Below are 23,425 nucleotides of genomic sequence, written 5' to 3' on the forward strand. Positions count from 1 at the left end.
TTTATACAACTCTTTCAAAGAAATGAGATTATTCTCCTGCAAGGTCACTCTAGTTTTAATGTCAGTAAATCTTTGAAATTGAGACAATATGAAATCACCAAAGTCACCCGGTTGTTAAAAGCTGTGCAGAAATAATGTAGTAGTTCTAGTAACAGGAGAAATGTCTAGAAGGCTTTTCTGTTACAAAAGCCATTCAACTGTAAAAACTGGTAACCACTGGTGCCTCCCACCAAGTATAATATTTCTAGTTCTTCAGGACATGCTCTATCTAGGCCATACTTTTCCAGTTTCTTTAGGTTAGGTATGAGTACTGATAAAGCTCCAATTATGAATGGGTCCAGAATGCTGCGCTCACTTCAGCTTTATATGGTCTTTTCTTCGACCCTAAATGATGCAGAAAATTAATTGTGCCATTTCTTAGTGCTTGGACAAAAGAAAATAGGTTTGAGATTTAAACTTTAGAAGTGAGATTCATTGGAATAAGTCCATGAAGGGATACTTAGAATTTCATTTTAGAAAAATTCAGTTTTTTAAAGTGACTACTAAAAACCTAGAGATTTCTTCACTGAAGCAACATTCCAACTCTAGTTATCCTTCAATTTAATCTTTCTTTCTGCCTTAATGTAATTGTAAGGTTATCTCAGTCCTCATGAAATCAACATATATCTCAATTGTTACTTCTCAACTTATTTTATCTTTTGTTACTCCTAATCCAAGCACTACATATAATTCCACACTGCCTTACCCCACCGCCCACCATCTACATACAGTACAGCACCCTTCCTTGACTATAAATACAGTCTCTGAAGTTTAACAGAAATGCTATGTGCATTATATTACTTTACTGTTTTGAAGATTGGAGATACAAACATAATGTATTTTCATATATAGTTTAAGCATTATTTTATTATTTAACTATTATTACTAGGCAGTACCTTAGAGGGTGAGTACAAAAATATATGCTTCATTCATTAATTTAGCATTAATTGTGTATTGAATACCTGCTATGTGCCAAGAACTCAGTGCTGGGAGAGAAAAGGATGTACAAGATTATAGCAATTTGTGTCCACACTGAGTTTATAATGTATTTAAATTGTTTTATTTTTAAGAAAACTAAATATATAAAAATCTGAATTACAATCCTATAGCACAGTGTTTCCAAACATGTGATGAATCTGTTACTGGTGGCATGGTATATAGATGACAGTGGGAAAATATTTTATTTTAATGACTATATATTTATTTTTCTGGATCATTTCCTTTTATAGCAAGTGATATAGTACAATTATAAAATTAGATTTAAATTTTAAAAGTGAAAGGAATTATAGAAATAATACCAAGTAAATATTGGTATATGTGGTATAGGAATATGACAAAAATTATTAAGTTTTGAGAACATCATACAGTCTAGGGAAATTATTGACATTTCAGGAGAATTTGCTGAGTAATTTCTTATGTACTGAAATGGATTAATTCATGTCAAATATGACTAAATTTTTTAAAAAACCTATATGTCATGGCTTAAGATTACATATTTGTACTATTTAGGTTAGGGAAGAAAACTAGTTATATATGTGAAACTTCATTTTATACTTTTATATTGTCTTGTTAATTGTCTTGTTTTGAGGGATTGTTTTACTATTTTATTTCAGCCTTTTGAGATAACTGTATATTACCATGCAATTGTAAGAGATAATACAGAGAGATCCCATTTACACTTACCCAGTTCCACCCATTGGGAACATCTTGAAAACTATATAGCACAATATCATTCCCAGGATACTGACATTGACACAATCACGATATAGAACAGTACTGTCATACAAATGTTTATCCTTTTACCTTTTCCCCACCAATTCTTTAACCCTTGCTAATCGCTAACATATTCCCCACTTACACTATTAAACTTTTCAAGACTATAATATGAATGTAATCAAACAATATATAACATTTTGGGATTGCCTCTCACATAAATCTCTATGGATTCATCTAGATATTTAGGTGCATCAATAGTTTGTTGTTTATAGAGGAAGATGTACTGGCAATTGAACTCAGGGCCTAGAGAATGCTAAATAAATGCCCTGCCACTGAGCTATATCCCTAGGCCAATTTGTTCTTCTCTATTGCTGACTAGTCTTCTATGGTACAGATGTATCATAGTTTATTTTCATTATTCTCCCACTGAAGTGGATCTAGGTTGTTCCTAAAATTGGACTATTATTTTGTCACATTTATTTTATTTTTAAATGACATATAAAACTGTATGTACTTATTGTGTACAGTCTAGCATGCAGTAGGCTCTGAGTTCAATCTCCAGAAACACACACACACACACACACACACACACACACACACACACACTACTGTATACTATATGTTTAGGTGTTTATATACATTGGGTAATGATTAAACCTAGACAATTATCAAATGCATTATCTTACAGTTATAATTTTTGTGGTAAGAACATTTAATATCCACTCAGCATTTTTCAAGAATACAAAATATTGCCATTAATTATAGTCACCCTGCTAGAGAATAGATCTCTTAAATATATATGATATACATATAAATTTTCCCAACTGCTCCTCCACCATAACCACCCCAGACTTTGGCAACCACTGTTCTACACTCTGCTTCTAATAAGATCAACGTTTCTAGATTCCACATATGAGTGACGGCAAGAGTATATGTCTTTCAGAATTTAGTTTATTTTACTTCACAGAATGACCTCTAGGTTTATTCACGTTGACATGAATAACCAAAATTCATGCTTCTTTATGAGTGAATAGTTTTTTCCAGTATGCATATATGCATTTTTTACCATTCATCTACTGATAGACCTTTAGGTTGATTCCATATCTTGGGTACTGTGACTAATAGTGCAATAAACATGAGAGTGCAGATATCTCTTTGACACATTGATTTAACTTCCTTTGGCTACATACCTAGAATTTGGATTACTGGATCATATGATAGTTCTTCCTGTCTTCAGTTTTTTTGAAGGACTTCTACAGTGCATTACATAGTGTGTAAGGGTCCCCTTTCTTACACATCCTGGCCAATATTTCTGTCATTTATTATAACCATTCTAACAGGAGTGAAATGGCATGTCATTGTGGTTTTGATGTGTGTCCCTGAAAATTAGTGATACAGAACATTTTTACATCAAAAAATGTAATACACTATAAAAATAAATAAGTAAATGTAATGCACTATATCAATAGAGCCAAGGACAAAAACCATATGGTTATCTCCATAGAAGCAGAAAAAGTTGGACAAAATCCAACATGCATTTATGATAAAAACCCTACAAAAAATCCGAATAGATGGTCTCTACCTCAATCTGATAAAAGCCATGTATGAAAAACCAGCAGCCAATATCATACTAAGTGGTTAAAAACTGAAATCCTTCATATTAAAATCAGGAACAAGAAAAGGATGTCTGCCACCACCACTCCTGTTCAATATAGTTTTGGGAACATTAGCCACAGCAATTAGACAAGAAAAAGAAATAAAAGGAATAAAGATAGGAAATGAAGAAGTCAAATTGTCATTATTTGCAGATGACATGATACTCTATATAGAAGACCCCAAGAACTCCACCAAAAGGCTTCTAGACTTAAGAACCAAATTCAGTAAAGTAGTTGGATACAAGGTCAACACACAAAAATCAATAGCTTTCCTCTACACGAACAACAGACTCACTGATAGAGAAATAGCACAAACAATTCCTTTCACAATAGCATCCAAAAAACTGAAATACCTAGGAATTTGAAAAAAACTGAAATACGAAAATAGGAATACGAAAGAAATCAAAGACCTCTTCTCTGAAAACTATAGCACTTTGAAAAAAGAGATTGAAGAGGATATCAGAAAATGGAAAGATATCCCTTGCTCCTGGATAAGAAGTCTCAACATAGTGAAAATGGCCATACTTCCAAAACTGCTATATAGATTTAATGCAATCCCAATTGAAATCCCAGCAGCATATTTCACAGACCTTGAGAAAAGAATCCAAAACTTCATTTGGAACAAGAAGAGACCCAGAATGGCAAAAGCAATTCTAGGTAACAGAGACATGGCAGGGGGTATCACAATCCCCAAGCTGCAACTATACTACAAAGCTACTGTGAAAAAAACAGCATGGTACAGGCAAAGAAACAGACCTGAGGACCAGTGGAACAGATTAGAAGATGCCGAAACAACTGCAGACACACTCAGCCATCTCATCTTTGACAAAGGAGCCAAACACCCTCACTGGAGGAAAGATAGCCTCTTTAATAAATAGTGCTGGAGAAATTGGGTTTCAACTTGCCAAAGACTAAAACTAGACCTATATCTCTCACCATGCACTAAACTAAAATCAAAATGGATTAAAGATCTAAATATTAAAACAGAAACGCTGAATTGGCTGGATCAGAGATTAGGTAGAACTTTTGAAGACATTGGTGTAGGAAAAGATTTTATGAACAAAACCTCAGTTGCCCATGAACTAGCACAAACAATCAATACGTGGGATCTCTTCTCATTAAAAACCTTCTGCACAGCAAGAGAAACGACCAGCAGTGTGAAGAGACAACCCACAATGTGGGAAAAAATTTTCACCAGCAATCCCTCAGACAAAGGTCTACTATCTCAAATGAATAAAGAAGTTTTTAAAAATTTAAAAATCAGACCTCCTAAATTTAAAGACCCAGTCCGAAAATGGGCATCTGAAATGAACAGACATTTCTCAGACAAAGAAGTAGCAATGGCAAATAAATACATGAAAAAATGTTCAACATCACTGGTCATTCAAGAGATGGAAATGAAAACAATGCTGAGATTCCACCTCACCCCAGAAAGAATGGCTGCTATCATGAAATCCACCAATAACAAATGCTCCAGGGCTGTGGGGAAAGAGGAATACTGCTCCACTGCTGGTGGGATTGTAGACTGGTGCAACCACTGTGGAAATCAGTATGGAGATACCTCAAAGAATGAGGACTGGAAGTCTCATTTGACCCAGCTATTCCCCTGGTGGGTATCTTCCCCAAAGAAGTAAAAGAATCATACCACAGTGATATATGTACACCCATGTTCACAGCAGCACAGTTTGTAATAGCTAAAACTTGGAAACAGCCCAAATGCCCATCAACTGGAGACTGGATAAAGAAAATGTGGTTTTATAATAAAATGGAGTACTACTCTGCCATCAAAAATGAGAAATTAGAGGCATTTATAGCTAAATGGATGCACATTGAGGTGATACTCTTAAGTGAAATAAATAGGACCCACATGTGTAAATACAGAATAGTTTCTCTAGTGTGAGAAGCTGAAAGTGTAAATAAGGACTAAAAGATACAATAGATAATGTGTAATAGGAAGAAAAGGGGCAAAGGGGAAGTGGAAGTGGGAGGGGTAGGGGAAAGGAAAGAAGGGAATGGAATTAATATGAGAAAATGAAAAAGAGGGCAAAAAGTCTTCAAATAGGGAGTGGTGGACGGGTTGAAGGGAGGTCAGCGGAAGGGGAAAAAATAAACCAAGAGAGTATGTAAAGGTGCATATTTCCAATGATGAATGTCATTATATTGTACACCTAAAATGTACCAATAAAAGGATATACCAAAAAAACCAAAAAAAAAAGAAAAAGCTTCATCTATAAACTATTTGATAGTGTACATGTTCCTATTCAGTAAATATTTAATAATTAAATTTCATCTAAAATTATGAATTGAGTATATTTTGTCTATGTAATGTCTTGGTTAAGATATTAGCACCTGGGCTGGGGATTTAGCTCAGTGGTTTCGCTGCCTGCTGCACAAGCGCAAGGACCTGAGTTTGATCCCCGGTACCAAAAAAAAAGATATTAGCACCTGGTTTACTTCAAATATAAATACATTATTTTTACATATTGTATAATGAAGGAAAACAGTAAAAAATTCAAATAACTTATTTCTTGGGTACTTTCTTTGGTAAGTTAAAACCTAATTTTACATTACCCAGTAGAATTAGATACACAACAAATAGCAAACCTTGGGGGTAAAAATGTTATTTTATTCCATGTAAGAACTACCAAACTGAATAAAAGTATTCAAAAATATTAGTACAAGTGGTGAAACTCCTACGATTTAGTCTTACTCATAGAGACCTTAATGAGGTACTCTTTTTTATATAAAAAACTAAAAATAAATTTTATAACAAATTATATTCCATCTTAGAAAGGAATTAGTTCCTTAATTCCTTAGGGACAATTAGAACTTTTTCAGTATCCACATTTGGAATAGTCAGCTAGTGATGCTGTTATAATGCTGTGCCACGGTGTACCTGAAAGGTGTTCAGCCATCCAACGACAGTTATGAATAGCAGTCACACTTTGGGGATCAAAATCAACCTAGATAATAAAAGTGGAAGGCATTCCTGAGGATATATTCTTCCTGGTGGCATGTAAAAGGTCATTTTATTTACAAGGAAATAATTATAAATCTCCTCATGTATTTTGTTTTTTCTACTATAATAACATAACTATGAACAATAATAAATGGACAAATGTTAAATCCATACCTAAAAATAGACCTTAGTAGACCCTTAAACACTCTCCCTTTTAAAATGAGAAGCCAACAGTTACTACTCTTACATATACAAATAAAAAAGTATCCAATTGTTTCTTTTTTTTTTTTTTTTTAGTATGAGTACACTATTTTTGGAAGTAAGGTCAAATAATGAGTACACTGTCTTTCATACTATTCATTGTTAATAAAAATTTGACATCATTTCTCATATAAACATAGTACTGGTTCTATTTATATCACTATCCCATGCACTGGTAGTTAAATTATATTGATAAACAGTAGGCAATTAAAGATCCTCAAAATAATTAATCAACCCTTGATTGCTCATATAAGGGCTATTTGCTTTCTAGATTATCTGAAGCATTTTTTAAAATCACAAGGTCATTTCTCTCTTTTTTTGAGCTTCTGCATATCTGCTTTCAACATTTAGTGTAAGTGCTCAAGGAATACAAACTCATTTGATAATTATATTACTTTTAAGAGCTGTGCAAGATTTGGTATGATGTTTAAAATTTCAAGTAAGGCATATTTTCTCATATAAGCTTTTGAAAGTACAATATGAAAACATATGTAAATAGACTTTACAAGTCATAAAATCTTCAATATAAGCTGGATGATAACATTGCAGGTTTAGTGAATATTATTTTTGTCATTTTATAGTTCATATGTATGAAGTTAATGGCCTGTATTAAAAATGGAAACAAAGTCTTTGTAAATAGGGAAGGGTGGAAGGGGTGAAGGGTGCACACGGAATGGGGGAATGGGGAAAAAATAAGAACCAAGATACATCATGTACAGGTACAAGCACCCAATGATAAATGTAAACATATTGTATACCTAAAATGTACCAATACAAGAATTTAAGTGAAAAAAAAAAAAAAGGAATATTTAGATCAGGGATAGAAGTGTTTTCTGTAAAGGGGTCAACAGTAAGGATTTATTGCTTTGTTGATCAAATTTAGCTGTACTGTGGTAGTGCAAAAGAAGCCTTAATGACACATATGCAAAGAGGGGTCACTGTGGCTTCTTTTACAAACAATTCTAATACCAGAGCATATAAAAACAAACAGAGAATGATATTTTAGGCCACTCTTTCCTGCTTGCGTTCTCTGGACCTCTTGCACTAGAATCAGGTAAGTGTTCAGTTTAGATCCACAGACTGCAGTCTGCTAATTTAGATCATCTCTGTGTCCTCTTTGCAAAGTTCTGATGGTTTCAGTTTAAAAGTCTTGCACTTGTTTTGTTAAGCCCATTCTCAATTATTTTTCTTTTTAATACTACTGTAAATGGAACTATTTCCTTAAATTTATTTTCCTCATCAGTGTGTAAAAACGGTTTGCAGTTGATTTTTATGTCTTTATCTTCTTTCTGAAATGCTGCTAAACTCATTTATTAGTGCGGGTAAAATTGTTTTGTAGGCTTTTTGCTATTTTCTACATGCAAGTTTTAAATTATCCAAATAAATACAGTTTTACTTCTTCCTTTTTAAAAAAAGGATGGATATAATTTTTTCATCATATTATTTAGTTCTCACAAACACAAAATGAAAAGTATTCTCATCCCTGTATCATAGACAAAAAAGGAGGGACAGCAAGTGCATCACTGCAGGGCACACAGTCGACCAGAACTGTTTTACCTCCAAGGCCCCTATTCCCCTCAGAGCTGCCTCTCAAGGCCAGCACTTAGCCAAGCAGAAAGAGTCTGTCGGTTAGAATATCTCAGTGTGTATTTTAATCTGAGTGAACCACAGCTCTTTAGCTTGCAAGCTATGAAACTTTGAGTATGTTATTAAACACCTCTGAGTTTTCTGGTTTTTAATTAGGAATAGTATTCTTTTTTTAGTAGTCTGTTGTTAACATACAAGGGCTCACAGGAAGCCTCACCTGGTTTATAATAGGTGTTTGATAAATGCAAATCCCAACCCCAAGTCTAGATGCAGTCTCTTATCCTTGTGAGTCTGTTTTTCATTAAAAAAATTATAAATGTTTTAATTATAGGAAATAGCGGAAATGTAGAAAAAAAAGCGTATCTTAATTGCTTCAGTTAGTACACCAGTCCTTCCCCCGTGCTGACATCAGGTAGGCCAAGTTCACATTCCACATGTCCGGGGGAAAATACCAGAGAGAAGGTCAGGACACTCTGGCTTCATATTATTTTACCATTTCTATACAGTCTTTACATATCCTATCTCCATTGCTTAGAATGTTCTTCTTTCACTTTCTCATCCTTTTGCTTTATGAGCGTCTCATCTGTCTGCATCTCATATTATGATCAATTTCCTAAGGGAAGCTTTCCTTGACTCTAGAAACTGTTAGATCTCCTACTACTCACAGTTTTGTATTTTCTTTATAACACCTACCATAAGGCTTTTTTCCTGTATTCTGGGGGGCTGAAGGGAACTATGTTTGCACAAATATTATACTGATTTAATCCATATAACTTAATTCTGGAAAAAGTCCCTATGTATTCCCCCCCTTTCAAAAGTATCTTGACTTTGGGCTTTTTGTCTTTCCACTTAAACTTTAGATTCCGTTTGTAAATTTCTTGCCCACAAAACAAAATTAAATTAAATTGTATGCTTTAAAGCAGTGAAACAATGGTTTTGAACCTAGAATTCTGTACTCAGAATAGCTGTCAACTATCTATGAATGCAGGATAAATATATTTTAAAATATGTGTTTCAGATTTTTGTCATTGCAACAAAAATACCTGAGAATCATCTCAAGGGAAAGGTTTATGTTGGCTCAAGTGTTATAGGTTTCAGTCCATGGCTTTCAGGCCTGTGATGAGGCAGAAACACTATGGTAGAAGGGCATAGCAGAGGGAAGCTGCTCATCTCAGGTCAGTCAGAAAGCAGAGAGAGAAGGAATGAGCACATGCTGGCGGGCGTCCTTCTTCTTCAGTTTTAGTTCCATCTGAGACTCAACCCTATGGGAGGGTGCTGTTCACACTCAGGGAAGGCTTCCTCACTCAGCTTGCTGTCCCAAGTTCAAATGATTTCTGAAAGCACCCTCACTGACACACTCAGAAGTTCGCTTTAATAATTTTCTAGGTACTTCTCAATCCAATTGAGTTGACAATCAAGATTACCCAGTACAATACATAATTCCTTGCAAAGTTTACATCCTATGTACTATTTAAAAAAATATTTTACTGACAAGGTAGCCTAGTAAACAAAGTCTATATCAAAATATAGAAATACCTATTAGTATTTCAACACTCTCTCCTTTGTGAAATACAGGCACACTGTACTTGACTGCATTTTACTTTATTGAGTTCTGCAGATATGTATTTTTTACTAACTGAAGGTTTGTGGCAACCTGTATGGAACAAGTCTATTGGTGCCTATCTTAGTCAGTTTCTTATTGCTGGGACTCAGCATTCAACACCAACAATTAGAAGAAAAAAGGTTTATTTTGGCTCCTGTTTGTTTGCTTGTTTGGTTTTGAGTTTCAGTCCAAAGTTGGACGGCTCCAGGGAAGAAGTGGCATGAATGAAGGGCCTGCTGCAGAGAAAATCTGCTCACCTCATGGCATCTGGAAAGCAGAGAGAGAAAGGAGAAGCCTGCATACACCCTTGCAGGTCACATCCCTAGTTACCTTCCTCTTCCAAATGGGCTCCATTTCCCAACATCCAGCTAGGATTTGCAGGGACATCTAGGTATAAACTATAACATTCCCCCTGACTACCAAAAGACTCATGCACATTTTTTAATGTAAAATACATTTGCCCCATCTCTATGACTTGCCAAATTCCTAACAGTTTCATCTCTTCTGAGACTAAACACAAATTCTTGGATGTGAGTCCCTGTAAAAATTGAAAGAAATTTAAACACTGCCAACATACAATGGCATCATGTAAACATTCCTATTCCAAAAGAGAGAAAAGGGGGATTGAAAGCAGAGCAAGACTGAAACCCCACAGGCAAACATTAAGACCTGTAGTTTTGTGTCTGGCACCAAGGCAAGTTGTGGTGGGATGCAGGCTCCGTACGGCTTGGGCTATGGCCCCATCTGCCACAGCCCCTCTTGAGGTGGCTTTGCTTATTGCCTGCTACATTACTCAGCCAATATTTCATGTTCCTAACATATCCCACTTTCTGGTCCCTCCCACTGCCTTTTTTTATTTTACCCTCACTGCTTTACACACTGACTTCTCAAGAGCACAGTGCCTGGCTTCTGACACCTTCTTTTTAAATGGTCTCCCTTACCCCATAACTGTTGCATTCTGTGGGTGGCTGTAAAACTAGTACCACATGTATGACACCAAGATCTGTTGGCAGTTCAAGCAGTAGCCAGGCTCCCTTGAATCATGAGTGCAGAGATCTCTGAATGTCTGGATAGCTGAGCATTGTGAACCAAATCCTTGTGAACCAAATTCCGAATTCCTTAGGCAAACATTCTCTAGACCACTCTTCTTGATCAAGGTGCCCTGGAGCTTCCTTTTGAAAGTAAAATCTTTCACTTTTACACCACTGAGCCTCTGAATGTTGGGGTTCTACTGATTCCCAGGATGCTCTCAAGGGATCCCTCTTATTGTCTTGGATGCAAACTACTTGGCTTCATTTTAATGTTAATAATTTAATGTTAATCTTTTTTGCAACCAAGCTTTCCTTAATTTGTAGGTGATTCTTTTCTGGTGAAACTGAAATCTTTTCAAATCCGTGTTTTGCTCTCAATTTTCAGCACATATCTGGCTAAAAGCTACCAAGAGTATCCATGCCACAGTCTCAACATTAGGGTGCCATGAAGTTTTCCCTGCCAGATTAATTAGTCTTTTGCCTTTAATCTCAGTCCCCTGCAAAGTCTCACAGTATGAGTAAAATGCAGACAAGTTTTCTGCCAAAGAATAATACACATGGCCTGGAGTCCAACTGCCAACAGAATCCTTGTTCCTAGCTGAACACTCCTGAGCCTGATTTTTACCATCTCTATTTTTATCAGCATTCTGGTCTTGCCCCAACCAGAATCTCCCATCAAGCTTGGCTCACGGCATTCTAGGAGTGCTTCTCTAGTTGGCATCTCTAAACCTTTCCAAACTCCTCCTATGAACTAATTCCAAAGTCCCCTGAACCAGATGGTCAGGTATATTCACAGCAATAACCCCACTTCTCTGGTACCAAAATCTGTCTTAGTCACTTTCGTGTCAGTGACACTCAATATCCAAGCCATAAAATTAAAGGAGGAAATGGTTTTTTTTTTTAGGCTTTAGTCTAGTGTAGGTTGGCTCCAAGGCATATATGGCATGGGAGAAGGGCTTGCCTGGAAGAAAGGTGCTACTCTCATCACACTGCAAGCTGACAGAGAAAGGAGCAGCAGGGTAGCAGGGAGGCAACAAATACTTTTCCAGGTGTAGCCTCAAGTGATCTGCCTCTTTTGATTAGGCTCCCTCCTAACATCAAGCCAGCTGTAGTACCTCCATAATCCCCCATCCATAGCTACCTCCCATAAGCTGCCTTCTCTGAGGGTGTGAGGCTTTGGGAGCATATCCAGATATAAACCACAACTGTGCTATTTTTTCCAACAGCTCAGATAATTGTTAGCATTTTTAGCAATAAAGTAGTTTTAAAATTATACAATCCTTTTGCACACTTGAGAGACTATAGTACTGTGTAAGCATAACTTATATGCATAGGGAAACCAAAAAGTCATGTGACTAGTTTTAATATGATATTTATTTTACTGCAGTTGTCTAGAACCAAATCTGTAATATTTCAGGTATGCTAGTACTTTCTTCACTTTACAAGAACACATCATTCTCTTCTTACATCATTAGACTCTATATCTTGGTATTTTTGGAGACCTTATCATCTTCATCTCCAAAGGCTTTAGTTCTCCAGGGAACTATCATCAGGCCTCTTTTTAAAAAATCTATTACATTCTAAATTATTTCACCCAGTACTAGCACTTTAATATCCAAATGCCACCAATACATTGAAAATTAACTGTAGTGAGTAGAACAGTGTCCCATAAAATATCATGTCTACTAGGAACCCCAAAATGTGACCTTATTTAGACATAGTATTTAAAGATATAATTAGGTAAAAATCTCTATGAGAAATCTTGTTGTGTATAGGATAGGCCCTATATCCAATGACTGATGTCTTTATAAGAAATGAAGACACTTGAAAAAGAAAATTAAAAATTTATAGAAAATTGGGGCCAGGGATTTAGCTCAGTGGTTCTGCAGCCTGCCTCATAAGCACAAGGTCCTGAGTTCGATCTCTGGTACAAAAAAAAATTATAGAAAATGATTAAAACCCAGAATAGCCAAAGAAATCTTGAGTAAAAAGTATCAAACCGGAGCTATACTATCTCATTTCAAAATATACTACAAAGCTATAAAAACTAAAATAACATATCACTGGTATACAAACAGACTCATAGACCAATGAAACAGAATGACAAAGAGTCCCAAAATAAGTCCATGCATTTATAGCCAACTGATTTTCAGAAAAAGTGTCAATAATACACAATAGGGAAAAGATAATCTCCTCAATAAATAATATTGATAAACCTGGATGTCCACATGCAGAAAAAAATGAAAATGAACACATTTCTCCACATACAACACAGAGTGGATCAAGGTCTTAAATGTTAAGACACCAAAACTATGAAACTTCTAGAAGAAAGCATAAAAGAAAAGCTCCGTGACATTGATCAGGGTGATAATATTTTGAATATCACCTCAAAAGTACAGGAAAAAAGGAAAAAGACAAATGTGATTATATCAAAGTGAAAAGCTCATTCAGAGCAAAAAGAACAGAGTAAAATAACAACTTACAGAATAGTAGAAGACATTTTCAAACTATACATCTGATAAGGAGTTAATATCCAAAACATGTGAGAAACTCAACTCAATAGCAAGAAAACAACCTTATTATAAATTGGGCAAAAGATGCAATTAGACATTCCTCAAAATAAGACATACAAATAGCCTAGAATTATATGTAAAAAAGCTCAACCACTAATAATGTGAAAAATTCAAACCCAAACTACAAGGATATATCACCTCATTCCTTTGAAACTGACTATAATCAAAACAAAAGATGGTAAGTGCTGAGGATGTGAACAAAAGGTAACTTTACACACGGTTATTGGGAATGTGAATTACTACTGTCATTCTGCAAAACACCCTAATTTTGCTCTTCCAGCCTCCAGAACTGTGAGACAATGAATTTCTTTTCTTTTCTCTTTTTTTTTCTTTCTCCTCCTTTCTCCCTTCCTTCCCTCCTTTCTTCCTTTTCTGTTCAACTATTCAGTTTGTGATTCTTTGTTGTAACAGCTCAGAAAAATAATATAGTATGTCATTTACATTTTCATCCCAGAACTCTGTACTCTAGTCCAAACATACACATTCAATTTCTGATTCAATATTTCCATTTGGGGAGCCCCGCCTTCATCTAGAGCTTCTCTCCGAGGGTCGGCCGAGCAGCCTGAGGCTCCTCAGCTGTGTTCCGGTTCCTGTCCACGGCACTGTGAGGTCCCAAGAGCAGCTTGGAGCCCCGCCTTCATCCACTGCTCGCTTAGCCACTCCGGGGCCTGCAAGGCCCAATTCCAACCCCCGCCCCACCTCACCCCCGCCTTATGGCTCTTCTGCTACCTGGTCCCTCACTACAGAGGCACAGGGGATTATACTTCACATAGTTAAATGTGATAGATTAATAACTACCACAAATTGTCATTTTCTAAGCTGTGCTTGATGCTATGGTATTGCTGATTGTAATATCTGGCCTAACATATTGTGATTGATCTAATCAGTTTCTCTTCCTGGTTTAAGGAAAATAAAATAGCCTGAGAGTCATTAGACCCTCAAAACCTAAACACAAGCCATATATGGAAGACACCTCTGAAAAGCAATCATTCCACAAGGGTTTTAAACACAAGCAACAAAGATACCTGCATTAAGCAATTTTGAAATATCAACCCAGGAATTAAACCAAGGACAGTACCAAAAACAAAAATGAGAAGACATTTAAGCAAGGCACAAACGCAGGCTTCCATGCTACAAAAAGGAAATTCTGGGGGAAAAGAGGTGGAAAAGTCGGATAATCAACCACCTGGACACCCTGAACTGATAGCACAGGAAGTAACAAAGAAGATGCATGAGGCTCTAGAAAAATTCAAAGCAGAAATAATCTCCCAGATAACTACAGAGATGGTGAGTAGAGTGAAAGACATGATTAGAGGCTTTAGAGCAGAAACAGACAAGAAAATAGATGAGGTTAGAAACATGCTGGAAGCCATGAATACCCAGGATAAGAAAGAAATGGAAACCATGATCGCCCAACATAAGAAAGAAATGAAATCCATGAAACAGATTCAAATAGATATTCAGGAAATTAAAAACTGCACTGAAAGCATGCAGAGCAGACTAAGAATCTGAAGACAGAAAATCAGATATAGAAGACAGGATAGCAGGTAAGGACCATGAAAACAGAGATTTCTTAAAAATAGTAAGGGCACTGCCTCCTGTGCAAGCACAAGGATCCGAGTTCAATCCCCAGTACCAAAAAAAAAAAAAAATAGTAAGGGACCATGAGAAATCAATCCAACAGCTGCTAGATGATGCAAAGAAGAATAATATAAGACTCATAGGAGTCCACAAAAAAACAGGAGAAAGTACAATTGACATAAAAAAAAAACTGTTCACAGAGGTAATAGTAGAAAACTTCCCACACAGAGGTGGAGAACTGGACATACAGATAAGTGAGGCATATAGAACTCCACCCAGCCATGATCAAAAAAAATCTACACCTAGATATATAATAGACAAGATGCCAGAAACCCAACAGAAGAACAAAATCGTACAGGCAGTTAGAGAAAAGAAACAAATCACCTATAAAGGAAAGCCCATCAGAATCATGGCAGACTTCTCAACACAAACCCTCAAATCAAGGAGAGCCTGGAGTGAAGTATTTCAAGCCCTAAAAGAAAATAACTTCCAACCTAGACTGTTGTATCCAGCAAAATTATCTTTCAAAATCGATGGGGAAATTAGATACTTTCAAGACAAAGAACACCTGAGAAATTTCATGAACACCAAACCAGCACTCCAAACAATTTTATGCAGTATCCTAGAAAAAGACAATGAAGGTCACAATTCCATGAGGGCCAACAGAGAGAAGACATCATGCAAGGTAAGGCACTAAAGGAAAAGGAGGAAAAATAAGAAAAGAGCCAACAACAATAAAACATCATGGCAAGATGTCAATATCTCTCAATTATAACTATCAATGTTAATGGCCTCAATTCACCAATCAAAAGAAACAGACTGACAGAATGGATTAAGAAGCAAAACCCAGCAATATGCTGTATACAAGAAACACACCTAACTCAAAAGGAAATTCATAGACTGAAAGTAAAAGGATGGAAAACAGTTCTCCATGTGACAGGATCCCAGAAAAAAGCAGGGGTAGCAATTTTATATGCAGACAAAGTAGATTTCAAACCAAAACTAATTAAGAGAGACAAAGATGGTCACTACATCCTTGTGAAGGGAACAATCCAAGAGGAACAGATGACAATCCTAAATATTTATGCACCAAATACGAATGGCCCCAACTATACAAAACAAGTATTAATGGACATGAAAAACCAAATAAGCAGCAACACAATTGTAGTGGGGGACCTCAACACCCCTCTATCACAAATAGACAGATCATCTAGGAAAAAAATTAACAATGAAATTCTAGAACTGAACCAAGCTATTGAACAAATGGACTTAAGAGATGTTTACAGAGTGTTCCACCCCACAAAATCAGAATACACATTCTTTTTAGCTGCACACCGGTCATTCTCCAAAATAGACCACATGCTAGCTCATAGGGCAAATCTAAGTAAATGTAAAAGAATTGAAGTTATCCTCTGTATATTATCAGATCATAGTGCAAGAAAATTGGAGATCAATAACATAAGAAACCGCAGAACACCCACAAACACATGGAAATTGAATAACACTCTCCAGAACAACCAATGGGTCACAGAGGAAATTAAAGAAGAAATTAGACTGTTTCTACAAGTAAATGATAATGCCAGTACAACATACAGGAAATCTGTGGAATACAATGAAAGCAGTTCTATGCGGGAAATTCATAGCAGTGAATGCCCATATTAGGACAACAGAGAGAACTCAGTTAAATGACCTAATGCAGAAGCTCAAGCTCCTAGGAAAAAGAAGAGCATAACAAACCCAAAGCTCATACAAGAAAGGAAATTATAAAGATTCGAGCAGAAATCAATGCAGTGGAAACTAAGAGAATGATACAAAAAAATCAATGAATTGAAGAGCTGGTTTTTTGAAAGAATAAATAAAATCGATAAACCTTTAGCTAACCTTATCAAAAAAAAAGAAAGAAAAGACTCAAATCCATTCAATTAAGAATGAAAAAGATGAAGCCACAACAGATCCAGCAGAAATTCAGAGGATCATCAATACCTACTTTGAGAACCTGTACTCTAATAAAATGGAAAACACAGAAGAAATGGACAGATTCCTAGATACATTCAAATTGCCAAAGTTAAATGAAGAAGATATAGGAATTCTAAATACCCCAATAACAATGAGTGAAATTGAAGACGTAATAAAAAATTTACCAACAAAGAAAAGTCCAGGTCCTGATGACTTCACTGCTGAATTCTGCAAGAGCTTTAAAGAAGAACTATCGCCATTATTCTTTAAACTCATCAAGGAAATTGAAAGGGAAGCAAGGCTTTCAAATTCTTTCCTGGAAGCAAGTGTTACTTTGATTCCAAAACCAGGGAAAGACTCAACCCAAAAAGAGAACTACAGCCCAATCTCCCTAATGAACATAGATGCAAAAATCCTCAACAAGATACTGGCAAACAGAATACAGAGGGTCATCAAGAAGATCATACACCCTGACCAAGTTGGATTTATCCCAGGGATGCAAGGATGGTTCAACATCCGTAAATCAATAAATGTAATACAGTCTATTAACAGAGTCAAGGACAAGAACCATATGATCATCTCAATAGATGCAGAAAAGGCATTTGACAAAATCCAGCACCCATTCATGATAAAAATGCTACAGAAAATTGGAATAGAAGGTCTTTATCTCAATCTGATTAAGGCTATGTATGAAAAACCAACAGCCAGCATCATACTAAATGGTCAAAAACTGAAAACTTTCACACTAAAATCAGGAACAAGACAAGGATGCCCACTATAACCACTCTTGTTCCATATTGTTCTGGAAACATTAGCCATAGCAATTAGACAAGAGAAAGAAATAAAAGGAATAAAGATAGGAAAGCAAGAAGTGAAACTGTCATTATTTGCTGATGATATGATACTTTACATGGAAGACCCCAAAAACTCTGTCAAAAGCCTTCTAGACCTAATTGACAGATTCAGTAGAGTAGCTGGATATAAGGTCAACACTCAAAAGACAATAGCCTTCTTATATGCAAGTAGCAGACCCATTGAGAGAGAAATTCGGGGAATAATTCCTTTTACAATAGCATCTAAAAAAATGAAATATCTAGGAATCAACCTAACAAAGGAAGCAAAAAACCTCTACACTGAAAACTACAGCACTCTGAAGGAGATCGAAGAGGATATAAGAAAATGGAAAAATATCCCTTGTTCCTGGTTAGGAAGAATCAATATAGTGAAAATGACCATACTTCCAAAACTACTATATAGATATAATGCAATATCAATTGAAATTCCAGAAATATACTTCACAGAACTAGAGAAAACAATCCAAAAATTCATTTGGAAGCAGAAGAAACCTAGAATAGCAAAAGCAATTCTGGGCAACAGAGACATGGCTGGGGGTATCACAATCCCCAACTTGAAACTATACTACAAAGCTACTGTGATAAAAACAGCATGGTACTGGCAAAGAAACAGACCCAAGAATCAGTGGAATAGATTAGAAGATGCAGAAATAACTCCAGACATACTCAGCCATCTCATCTTTGACAAAGGAGCCAATCACCCTCACTGGAGAAAAGATGGCCTGTTTAATAAATGGTGGAAAAACTGGATTTCAACCTGCCAAAGATTAAAACTAGACCCATACTTATCACCGTGCACTAAACTAAGATCGAAGTGGATTAAAGAGCTAAATATCAAGATAGAAACAGTAAACTTGCTGGAAGATAAGTTAGGTAGAACTCTCAATGACATTGGCATAGGAAAAGATTTTATGAACAAAACTTCAGTAGCGCAGGAAGTAGCACAAAGAATCAACAACTGGGACTTCATCTTATTAAAAAGCTTCTGCACTGCAAGAGAAACTACCAACAGAGCTAAAGGACAGCCTACAATATGGGAAGAAATTTTTAGCAGCTGTACCTCAGAAAAAGGTCTGCTATCTAGAATATATAAAGAGTTGAAAAAAATCAGACCCCCCAAATTCAAACATCCAATTCAAAAATGGTCATCTGAAATGAACAGACACTTCTCAGACAAAGAAGTAAAAACACCAAATAAATATATGAAAAAATGTTCAACATCACTGGTCATTTGAGAGATGCAGAAGAAAACAACACTGAGATTCCACCTCACCCCACAAAGAATGGCTGCTATAAAGAAATCAACCAATAACAAATGCTGGCGGGGGTGTGGAGAGAAAGGAACCCTTCTCCCTTGTTGGTGGGAATGCAGACTAGTGCAACCACTGTGGACATCCGTTTGGAGATACCTCAAAGAACTAGGACTAAAGGTCCCATTTGACCCAGCTATTCCTGTACTGGGTATCTTCCTCAAAGAATTAAAAGAATCATACCACAGCAATATATGTGCACCTATGTTTATAGCAGCACAATTTGTAATAGCTAAGGTTTGGAAACAGCCCAAGTGTCCATCAACTGGAAACTGGATAAAGAAGATGTGGTGTTTGTTTTTTTTTTGTAAAATGGAGTACTACTCAGCCATAAAGAATGAGAAACTAGAGTCATTTATAGCTAAATGGATGCATATTGAGGCCATACTCTTAAGTGAAATAAATAGGACACACATGTGTAAATACCGAATAATATCTCTAGTGTGAGAAACTGAAAGTGTAAATAAGGATGAAAATGATTAAAATGAATAATTGATAATCTGAAATAGGAAAAGGTCCAAAGGTGGAGGGGTGGTGGGAGGGGAAGGGGAAAGGGAAGAAAGGAAAGGAAAAATTATGAGAAAGAAAAAAAAATGGAAACAAAGTCTATGTTAATAGGGAAGGGTCGTGGGGGCGAAGGGCGCATAGGTAATGGGGAAAAAAATAAGAACTAAGACACATCATGTTCAAGTACAAACACCCAATGATAAATGTAAATGTATTGTATACCTAAAATGTACCAATTAATATATATCAAAAAATATTTCCATTTGGATACAAAATTTCTCCTATTGAAGATACCCAATTCAGAAAATGGCAACACTATCCAGTTATTCAGGTAAAAATGGCTACTTTAATTCTTTATCTGTTTTACATCCCTTATCAAATTCATCAGCAAATCTTATAGGCAATGCCTTCTAAGTATGTCCAGAGTCTAATAATTACTTCCAAGTATCTTCATGTTGCCATTCTAACCCATATTACTCTCATTCCTCTGAACTACTATAGACTCCTAATTAATTTCCTGGGCTCCATTTTTAGCTCCTGCAGTGCATTCTGGATCCACAGCAGCCAGAAGATCCTTTTAAAATGTGTAACAGATTGTGGCACACCTCTGCTCGGATCCTATCTCCCATTCAAGGAGAATTCTAAGAGGGAAGTACCTTGGGAAAAAACTGTTGTTCCTAACAACTTTTTGGTTCTCAGGCAATGGACTACATTTCCCAGAAATCCTTCCCCATGTGTAGATTTGTGTAAGAGTTAACAACAGAGAAATTTCTGAGATTTACCAGAGAGAGGTAAAGCCTATGCCATTATTCCTGGGAAGCAATCAGTGTTAGAAGGTCTCTCAAACTCTGGCTTCTCCGTAAGTCCTAGCGCTTAAGTCAGGACTGATTGGCGAATGCTTTGTAGTCTGGCTGAAACCTTGAAGACCTTCACTCTCCTAGATTTTTGCAATACAAGGTCTAATTTCCCTTAGCTCCTCCCTGTGGTAAGATCTAACTTCCAGATAAAACTTCTCATTCCTATGATACTAATAGTGCTTCTATATTCCTGACTCTAGTAGGCATATAGAATAGACTAATACAGAAGATTGAATACACTGGAAGACATGATGGAGAGTTGATTTTAAATAATAAATATATAACAAAGAATAAAATAAAAATGGTTGGGGCCGGGGTTTTAGGCTCAGTGGTGCCTCCGCCTGCCTTGCAAGCACAAGGTCCTGAGTTTGATCACCAGTACCAAAAAAAAAAAAAGATTGACTTAAAATAAAAATGGTTGTTAATTAGACACTTCAGGAGCAAGAAAATATTTTAAAGGTAAAATGCTATGTGTATACTTGTCTTTCTAGTAGTTAATATTTAACTAGTCATAATGATGTGAACATTATGGATTTTTGAATTTTAGATGAAATCCATAATTAGAGCTTGGGATCTTTATTTATATATACCGAATAGAATTTAAATATCAGCCATGGCAATGTAAATAAGATGTGAGAGAAGTTGAAGATGAATGGGAAAGACTGAAGGTGGGAAAGTCAGGAGACAGAAGTTAGGGTAGGAGTAAAGAGCAGACCCAATACTTTTATCTTACATACTAGTGAATAATAAAAAAAGAAAACTCTGCAGTTGATAAAATTAGAAATGAAATCAGAAATAGCTGAAGAGTTAAAGGGTAATCAAAGAGGAATGAAACTGGTGATGCAACTATATTAGCATGAAGGGACTATGGAGGGGTGACAGTATGATTGCTATAAGTCCCCATGTATCATAGCCAACCATCTACTTACTGGTACTGTTTAAACTGACTAATTAACCAAAGCATAGCATGAACACATTAAAAGAATTAAAAGTTATTCCTCCTGCAACTTGTCAATGGGATTGAGGAGAGAATTAAGCCCTAATGCCTGAGGTGTCTTGTGTAAGTAATGAATTAACATATATCCTGAGCATCTAGTATGCGGCTAGTCATATGCCATTTTTGGAGATGAGAAAACAGTCCCTCAGGTTGCTTTCTTGTTCTGAGTTGAGGTGAGGATTTCCTTTTAACAAAGGCTACTACAAAGTGAGCAGGCTGTGAATTAGAGGATTACTGTGTTTCAGTCCAAGCGCTTCTATTAGAGAGGAGAGGGTGAAAGTACAGTTGAGCTGTCTATGATACTAAAGGGTATAATGGCCATTTCCAAGCTCTCTCTCTCTCACTTTTCTCTCTCATGGATATATGGATATATATCTATATCTATATCTATCGATCTGTATGGATATATGGATTATATGTGTGTGTGAGAAACAACATCATACATTTGAATAAATACTTCTGGTTTAACATGGAAGTAAAATTCCTGTGATATATGAGCAAAATATTGAACAAAGGGAATTCTGGAAACTTCTTAAAACTTTAAAAATCTTTGCAGCTTTATATACATTTTATAACACTTAGAGTTGTACACTTGAAATATTCTATTAATTTAACACATATATATAAAATGTCTACCATCTAAAATATGATATACACTATCAGAATACATTCTGAAGTTCATACTCTTATAAAAGGATATAGCATGAATATCAATAACTCAGATACAAGGTAAACATCATGAGATCTAGAGATGAACAATTACATGACTTTATAAAAACAGCATTACCTCACTCTGAAACTTATCAGTAAAAGTTCAATGAAAGTCAAGCCACTGGAGTAAAACATGTCTAAGCAGAAGCTTCCAGGCTTATTCACAAATGCTGGCAATCACTTAAAAAACTTACTCATTTCTTACATTTGGATCAAGTACCTACTTTTAAGGAAGGCTTTCTTTTAGTATCAGATGATGTGATCTTTAGGGCCCTAGGAGAACATGAATGTGAACCATCTGCTACTAGTTCAGTAATAATAATAATAATAAGTAGACTGCTCTTAATCAAGGTAAAAACATAAAAGCTTTAATTCCTGTGCTTCCCAGAGCCACTTTCTAATAGAAAGGATTAAATTGTCTACTTGATCTTCTTTAAGATTATTTCCAGAAGAAAGAAGCTGATTTTCTGAAGCTATCCACTAGGAATAAGAGGGCTAGAGTGTTTTTGTGTAATAATACACTGCAAGATTTCTAGTTACTAATACAGCACTACAAAAGGCTTTATACATTGGATGTGTTCACTTACTGGTTATTCAGGAAAATGGGCTTTGAATGGCACACCAGGAATAGTAAGATGACAGCCAAAATAGCTATTCTGTATTTATTTTCAAACTAACTGACAAACCTATATCACAAGAAATACTGCTTTGAGTGAAATGGGTTCACAGATGCCAATAAACAAAAAAATGCAGTATTATAGTTTCTATATTTCTGAATAAGAGTTCTTGGCTAGAGCTTTGGAGTGGGTCCTAATCATAAAATGTACTGATGAATGGCTTCTACTGGCTTTGAGCAAGTGTCATATGCCTGACAGATTGCCTGTTTTCAGACCATTTTATTACAGCAACCACTTCCATCTCTGCTCAAACACTCATTAACTTGATGCAGGATTTTAGCAAGTAAGGAAACATCCCATGTCTCCCACATAGATAATTGAATAGAAAAAAGACCTAAAAGAAAGCAATTGAGCAAACCAATAACTCCACCAAATTACAATTAGGTGAAACAGGCTGTAGGATTTTTAAGGCAGGTATGCTCTTTAATGGTGCTCTAAAACCTCCTAACCACAGAGACCAACGGTGACTGTCTTGCCTGTCAATATGAAGTCACTTAATCAAACGTTTTCCAGACTAATTATATTTTTTGTTCACTTTAACACCCTATTTC

General features: G+C 35.9%; 1 protein-coding gene across 4 annotated transcripts in view; it reads right to left on the minus strand.

The window, feature by feature from the left end:
- Positions 1-23,425, minus strand: part of Nell2 (neural EGFL like 2) — a 586,229-nt gene that overhangs the window by 26,780 nt on the left and 536,024 nt on the right. The window lies entirely within an intron of this gene.

This window comes from Heterocephalus glaber, unplaced genomic scaffold, assembly GCF_053883595.1.
Source record: "Heterocephalus glaber isolate CG9 unplaced genomic scaffold, H.glaber_assembly_v1.0 deba00001733, whole genome shotgun sequence".
NCBI classification, from domain to species: Eukaryota; Metazoa; Chordata; class Mammalia; order Rodentia; family Bathyergidae; genus Heterocephalus; species Heterocephalus glaber.